Source organism: Manacus candei, unplaced genomic scaffold (genome assembly GCF_025592945.1).
Source record: "Manacus candei isolate 608988 ecotype Guabito, Panama unplaced genomic scaffold, ASM2559294v1 h1tg000017l, whole genome shotgun sequence".
In the NCBI taxonomy this organism is placed as follows: domain Eukaryota; kingdom Metazoa; phylum Chordata; class Aves; order Passeriformes; family Pipridae; genus Manacus; species Manacus candei.
In genome coordinates this window covers 23972211-23979939 of record NW_026138065.1, presented here as the reverse complement: position 1 = coordinate 23979939, position 7729 = coordinate 23972211, and the positions used below count along the sequence as shown (strand labels likewise).

General features: G+C 41.0%; 1 long non-coding RNA gene across 1 annotated transcript; it reads right to left on the bottom strand.

The window, feature by feature from the left end:
• Window positions 1-1353: 1353 nt before the first annotated feature.
• Window positions 1354-6745, bottom strand: LOC127469380 (uncharacterized). Its single transcript, XR_007903964.1, has 2 exons — window positions 6342-6745; window positions 1354-2405 (listed from the first exon to the last, which is right to left on the bottom strand). It is a non-coding gene; the product is annotated as an uncharacterized LOC127469380 (long non-coding RNA).
• Between the last annotated feature and the right edge of the window lie 984 nt (window positions 6746-7729).

Genomic DNA, 7729 nt, shown 5'->3' with positions numbered 1-7729 from the left:
CTGGTGGGCTTTTACAGTCCAAGGAGATGAGTGAACGATACCTGCTCGGCCTTGGCAGCAGACACTTGTCCCTGGCCACCCAGTCCACCATCCAAATACTGGCCAACCATGTGGCCATGAAATACTAAAACACTTGAAGTAACAGCAGTAAGCCAACAGAGAGCACTGACAGTTTTTGAACAGCCCTGAGGGAAACAGGGCTGCTCACTTCTTGTTTCAGTCTGGCTGCAGACTTGGACTTATGACAACACACTGATTTATACTAGGATCACAACATTCTTCCCTACCATGAGAGCCTACTTGCCTTGTGTCTTTTGCCTTCCTTTAAACCAGTGGAATGACAAAAGCTCAAATTCTGCCTTGCAGCTTCTGGAGCCATTTCCCAAGAGACCCTTTTCAGCAACTTAAGCAGCTGCATCCTCCCATTATCCAGAGACTCCCAAATAACTGAGTAAGAAGAAGACCTGGTACCACAGGGGCTTTTTATTCCCTGAGGAACAGCTCAGGCCTTCACACTTCTGGTATAGACATTGGAGCACCAACTACCATCAGCTCTTGTCTGCAGTCTAGGGCCACAGACTACTGGACCCATGAAATAATCACAGCCCTTCTGCCTGCTTCACCCAGCATGTCAGCAAGCAGCTCTTGCTGAGGAAGGCCAGGGCACTGGGGCCAGAAGCAGCAGCTCCTCACCCATCCCTGGCTGAAACAAGGAGCATGGCTGGCTCTTCTCCAGGGCTCAGACCAGAAACTTCAGCTCACCCTTCCCTCCCTCAAAAAAGAGGTGTACCACTTTGGCTTCTCACCCAGGCTGACATAATTTAGACTTTCCAAAGGTCCTAAGCAGCTTTGAAGGGTTCAGAGCAAAGCTTGCAGTGAACAAGCACAGTGCAACTGGCCTGTTCAGGTACTTGTAAATTAGGAGAAAAAAAATCCCACAATTGTCTCAGGACATTGTCCCCTAAAGTGGAGACAAAGCTCCCTTTACTGGATTGGCAGGCACGTGTCCTTTCTGGGGAAAGAGAATCTGCCTCCTTGCTTTGCTTCCAGTGATGGAAGTCCCAGAGGGCAGGACGTGCGGTGCATGAGAACAGCGCACATTCTGCTCAGCACAGCGTGCTGGGACTGTCCCTCACTGCAAGGAGGAAAACAACTCAGGGCAGCTCCATTTAAACTTCGGGAAGATTCGTATTTAGGGCAGGATAATTTTTTTGACTGGTTGTCACATGTGTGTGCAGCTCCTACTCCCAGCTCCATGTACCATCAGTAAATTGTCCAACTCCAGGGGAACATCAGAGTCCAGGTACAACGAATCTATCGAATCTATCTCTCTTTTTCTCCAGATCAGTGGAAGTTTGTTGTTTTGTTTTGGTTTGGTTTTTTTTGGGGGGGGGGGGGGGGGGGAGTGCTGTTTCCCCCAGGCTAGGGCAGCAGGCTCAGCCCGGAGCTGGGCTCCCTGCACCGTCCGCGGTACCCGACTGCCCTCTACCCGAAAGTGTGCGATATACAAGTGCGGCTCGCTCAGCAGTCGGTCCTTTCCCACCCCTTGCGAAGCAACGCTGTCAACTACAAAAAACATAAGAATAAACGCATCCAGCCTTCAGGACATACCCTCTTTATTTTCTCGAGACTCATACCACAGTGCCCCGAGTAAGGAAAATGTGCCATCGCAAATGTTTATAACATCTGATTTAGTGTTACGCAGTTTCTCCCAGCCATAAACCAGAACAAATACTCCCAAGATTTATTACATCCTTCCCTCCAGGGCTTAAGCAATTGTACTTGATTAATTCAGCAGTTTAACAGCACTGAGCAGAAGCATGATAATTTTGTATCCAGGATTCCTAAGTTACATATTGTTTTCCACAAGGATTTAGGTCTAAAACCAGAAAGATGAATCTTTAAATATGTACCTATCCATATGCACGGGATAATATGCAATGGATGTTTCCTCCCGGCAGAGAGATGCTGAGTTAAGTTTCTTCTTGTTCCCTGACATTAAGAATTCTTCATCACTTTCTGAGGCAGTAAATACTTATTCCTCAGCTTACATTCTGGATAGGACAAGTATTTGCAAACTTGCCTTACTGCAGTGTAATTTTAAGTGAAAGAAACATTTCTACAGTACCAATATTAATAGGAGTTAACAGCGAGGGAGACCTTCTGGTGCATTTCTCCTGTAAATACAAGCAGTGTGAAAAAACTTCCTTTTGCCTGAACCGTCCACACAAATACCCAGATTTGATCCAATTCTGCTTCCTTGTAAGTCTATGAAGGAGTTTTGAAAATTTTTTATTTCCTAACCCTGCATGAAAGCCTCACAGCAGAGTCTCCACAAGGAAAGATTCTGTCATGTTGGTAGCACGCTGGTGTCAGAGAACAGGGGGTTACCCTCCAGAAAAGCACTGGAAAAACAAAGACCAAGAGTTTTTTACACATTTGTTCAGGAGCTCTTAGGGCAGGTCTATCCACATAACAAGAGCTCTTCAAATGCCAGTTAGGAAATATGAAAAGGAGCTGGAAGAAAGCAGGGAGCCTTTCTGCTTCACAGAGTCTTCTAGAGTCCCGTTCTGCCCTGAGAGACCCATGTGTCCAGGAAAGGGTGTAAGCCACGGAAGAAAGCAAACCTTTTGCATATAGTTAATTAATTTATGGAAGCAGAGCCAGAAAGAAGCATTTGTGGACAGCATATTGGCCTTGAAGTGCTAGAGCAATTGAAAATAGCAGGCCTACTTTATATCATCACTGCAGTGAGCAGTGGGTACTGGGTAGGGTGTACTTCAGTTAACTATAATGTACAGAATTTATTGCAAATTAAACTGTTTACTGTACGAGGCAATTTCCAAGTACTGACATGCTCGCTGATTTTTCAAGTATTAAAAAAACCATCAAAATAATATTAATTGAATGCTCCCTATGCCCTCCCATACCCTCAAAGACATTTACACATCTTCAAGTAATCAGGAAAAATGGCCTAAGTTGTTTGAATCTGCTGGGCCATTATTGTTCTACAATACCCCCTGGAAAACGCATGTTAACAGCGCTTTGACAATAATGTATTTGAAGCTACAAAAAAAAATCGTGGAGTGTATAGACTAGTGCTTCAATTCATTTAAAATATGGCCTAGCATTTGTCTTGGCTGCATTAACAAGGTCTGTTTTACCAATACATTTGTATTTATGATGACTAAGGGTAGATTATAGTTGTTAAAATTTGTCCTCCTGACATGAAAACACTACTTTGTCATTAATACATTTTGTAGCATAAACTATGATGTCAGGTCAATGTAAAGGGTAAAAACTTTCCTAAAGTATGCACACATCATTTTTTTAAAGCTATTGAGCCTAATGGAATAACAAAGGTCATAATAACAAACCATTACAGCTTTGGTCTTGGCAACTATGTCCACAGAAGAATCCTCCAAGAAACAATCATCATTTCTCCAATGTTATGGCATTAGGACGACAGGAATGGTTCACAAATGAGTCATGTGAGCCCAGAAACGCAGTAGCTATGTGAAAGCTGAGCAATCAATTATTCATTTGTTTACTGAGAGCTTTCTCAGCCGACATTAACCAGAACTTCTTAAAAAGAAGAACTTTACAGCTGTCTTTGGCTGTCCCATGAGGTTGCGCTCAGAGGCTGAAGAGATTGCTTAATTTCTTTGTAAGTAATATGGTATTTTTATTGAAATAAACAACAATATATGGACTCATTAGCTGGGTTCAACCTGAGGCCCTGCAGGTGTCAAAATATCAAAGATACAGTCTTGGGTTGATGATGAGATGGAAGAACAGGGCAGGAGAGGATATTCAAGCAGCCAAAATCTAGCTCTTGCTCCAAATGCAGTACATGAAATCCCAACTAAGTTTTCCTGTGCATGGAGTATTGAACACAAATATACACTTTTTTTTTGCATTAATACGCATAATTAATCTGCTCTGATTAAATTCCATTTTTCTCATTTCTTAGTGATTGTTTACCCCAGACCCTAAAAAAGTTCTTAGGTTGAAATGTTTTCAGCCACAAATGAATATGATTTAAAGAGGTTTAAATACCACACCTTCAACTCTCTTTAATCTATGTTCTTTTTGCCTTTTTTGGTATGAAAGACCCATCCAAACCAGGGAAAACTGCCCTACAAAAGGAACTGAGAAAATCTGGACATAAAATCTGGACATAGTCACAGTGTGAAGAAATGCAAAGCAAGCTCATAAAAAGAGCTGATGTGAGTGGAAGTAAAACTTATTTTTTTTTTGTTTACACAGTTTCTTCTATATATTAAAGCTGATAAGGAACACTAAAGCTTAGGATAAATGTAGACAGCAGAAAAATGTTTATACATGGGAGTCCACGGGATTTTATCTGAACTCCATGAATATTTTAGATGAAACAAAACTGAGAAAAACCTGAAATAGTAAAATCTTTAATACTGACATTCCCATTGTGTTCAGGCTGAATTTTCAAGATACCATCTGTGATACCAAAAAAGAGGTGACTATGGAGTTGGAGACTTCGATTTGAAATTGCTAGCAAAACAAACCCCCTACCTCAACCTTCTGACATTCACTCTGATAAGTCAGCCTCAGTTTAATTCTGTGTTCTTTTTCAGATTAAATACAAAAAATGTGTGCATATTTTAGGAAACATGTCACCCTTTACACTGTCCTGCATCTACTTCTAGAAATAGGGGCAGTAAAAACTACACTGTTTAACAGCATAACTTATGGCTGGACTCGATTTTAAAGATCTTTTCCAACCTAAATGATTCTATGATTCTTTAGAAAGCCTGTTATGTGTCTAGGGTTGTAGGAAGAATCCAGATTTTGGCAAGAAGGATTTGAGACGTGGTGTGCCCTGGTTGTGAGATCCACTTGCTGAAGAAGGAAGGGTCTCACTTTTCAAATGCTTTTTTACCATTTCCAGAGAGAATTTACTTACCCATCCTGTGCATGTTTCTTGAACAGAACTGTCCCTCCTCCATTGTTTATAAAAACAACTGAATAAAACTGGCAAACCCCAGCACTTACGGGAAAAACAGCTGGGATTGCTGGAGTGCCTCGCTAGCCAGGGAAAGCTTGGAGGAGACCCAGGAGCCCTGCTTTTACTTCTTCCCCTGATTATGCCTAATGATACTGGCACTTCAGATAGTTTATTGCTAAGCACATCTTCATCTTCCTACTTTACGAGGAAAGCAAGTATCAGTCCACTCATGTCAGAGATAAAATACAGGAGGCTCAGAAAGGCTGTGCAGGGTCACTTCAGACAGAGCTAGGAACAGAATCCCTGTCTAAACAAAAGTCTCACCCATTTCACTCCACTGCTCTCCTCTAAATTATTAAGCCAGTCCTGTGAGCTATAGGCTGTCCGTAGGCCAAATACCATCTGTCTACTTTCACTAAGAGACAAATGAAGAGATAACCAATAACAAAACAAACAGCGAATGAGTACTGGCTTTTCTGCATTAGTCACTATGAAGAGGAAATTCAGGAGAACAGGGAAATCCTGATTTCCATCATGTTGCTAATGCAAGAAAATAGGGGATAAAATGTACATCACCACCCTTCCAATACATTTATCTCTATCACCATGGGCTTCTTCTCAAGATACTTAACCATTTAATATAAAAGTCTGTATAGAAGGTATTTACTTAATGTTGCTTTTGATAGACATACCTTTAAAAAAAAATTTCTTTTTTTTAAGGTGTGTGACTGTTGGCTGAGAATTGGGGTTTGGTTTGTCTGGAGTTCTTTTTCTGTGGCTGCACACATGAATTGAGGGATGGAGTTATAGAGAACACATACAACATAAAGGCCAGGAGCTGATCAAAATTAAAATCTACAATATTAAGTAATGTATATGCAGATACCATTAAAAAAAAAATCTAATTTAAACAAACTTCTTTGCATTTCAGTTGATTTGAGCTCCTATACCCAAAATACATTGGAAATATACAATTACTGGATACACTATTCATTTGCACAAGGTCTGAGCTGCTTATTCAGATCAAAGAATGAAACAGTCATTAAAAAGTATAAAATGTGAGAATATGAAAAATGAGAATTTGAATAGCTGAGTTGCAGTCCTACTACAACAAATAGTATACCCTTTTATGCAGTTAGTTGGAAAACTGATCCCATATATTAATTAATTTTCAATAGTAATAATGACAGGACAATATTATTTCTATACAATTCTAATCGGTTAATGGAAAAAAACAATGTTACTCTAATGCAGCTACACTGGTGTGAAGGTAGAGTTATGCCTTCACTTTCTTTGCTCCAAGCTAACTTAATGTAAATGAAATCCCCATCTTTTGATTTCTTTCACCTTCCCATACCTATTTGCCACAGATGATTAAGACTTCCGTGGTACTCGGATTGCCTTTTCCAGCAGCCCAGTTTGAGAAAGGGTTAACTGTACATGGCACATCAGCGATACAGCAGCAAACAGCTGCTGCCTGGACATACTCTTCTTTTGGAAACCAGCTCTGATGCGTCACTGCCCCCACTGCCATGCTGTGTGCATGTTCCTGACTCTGGGAGATCTTAAATCTGTGGCCTTGGTGCAAAGCCTAATTTTGGATTTTCTTCTCAGAACAGTTTCCAGGTCCTTTCTGAGAAAAGCACATCCTACAATCACAGAAGCGGAATAATTAGATTTCAAATGCTGATGCAGTATTGCTTGTTTAAAAATCCTATTGCTAAATCACACTGCCTCTTCCCTCCTTTCTCCTGCACACAGTTGTGCTCACCTTTGCTGCTTTAGGGTTTTATAATCAGGCAGTGATGAGGAGGCACATCTCCTTTTGGCACTTGCACAGAGGTGCAGCAAGCTCCAGCTCACTGTTTGCTGGGTCTGAGGATCTGCTCAGCACTGCTGAGAGGACAGCAGGGCCCGGTGCTGTGGCACTTGCTCTCCATCACATTGGCACCTGCTGCACCATCCGGGTCTTTAAGAAAAGCAGGTGAAAACAAGGCCTTGTTCAAGTCAGTGGGAGCCTGAAGAGGGATTATCCATCACCAGGTATGTGGTTCATGTGTGTTATTAGGAAAGAGAGCCAGGAGCAAGCACATAAACACCATTGAGCAAAGACAAAGTAAAGCCACAAGGACAGATCAGCACAGGGAGAGCAGATAGGTGGTGAGGAAAGCAAATGAATAAAGACCATTTCAATACAGATATTGATGCTCATGACTAAGTGACTTGCCACAGCTGTCTTATAGCATTCTTTCTTCTTGAGATTAATTTTTCAGATCATTGTCCAAGATGTAACTGCACAGAAAAGAAAGCAAAACCATCCCATCCATCTCAGCTAACCTGTGTTCTAGTCACACTGGTCTGCTAGAAAAAGTACAGTAAACAAGAACTGCATTCCCTGTCATATTCCTTCTGCTTCATTACTCTGTCAAAAAGGTAAAACATATGGCCTAAAATATAATTCATATTCAGTTCAAGACTGTTGTTCTATTAGAAGGAGTAAGCTTATGTTGCAAAGAAAACCTGAAGACCAAATGTATCATCTGGTGGTATGAGAGGAAAGAATAAATAAAGTTTGTCAAGTCATAGGATCTGTATATGGGTAGTATTTTTTTAGAGGTCAATGTGATGCAAAACACAACTCAGAAAGGAATATGGTGGTTGTTGCAGAAATATAGTTTCATAAAAAAAAATAGCAGATAGTTGCAAGAGAAAATATATTGTCTTCCTCAGTTTCTCTGTGGGAGC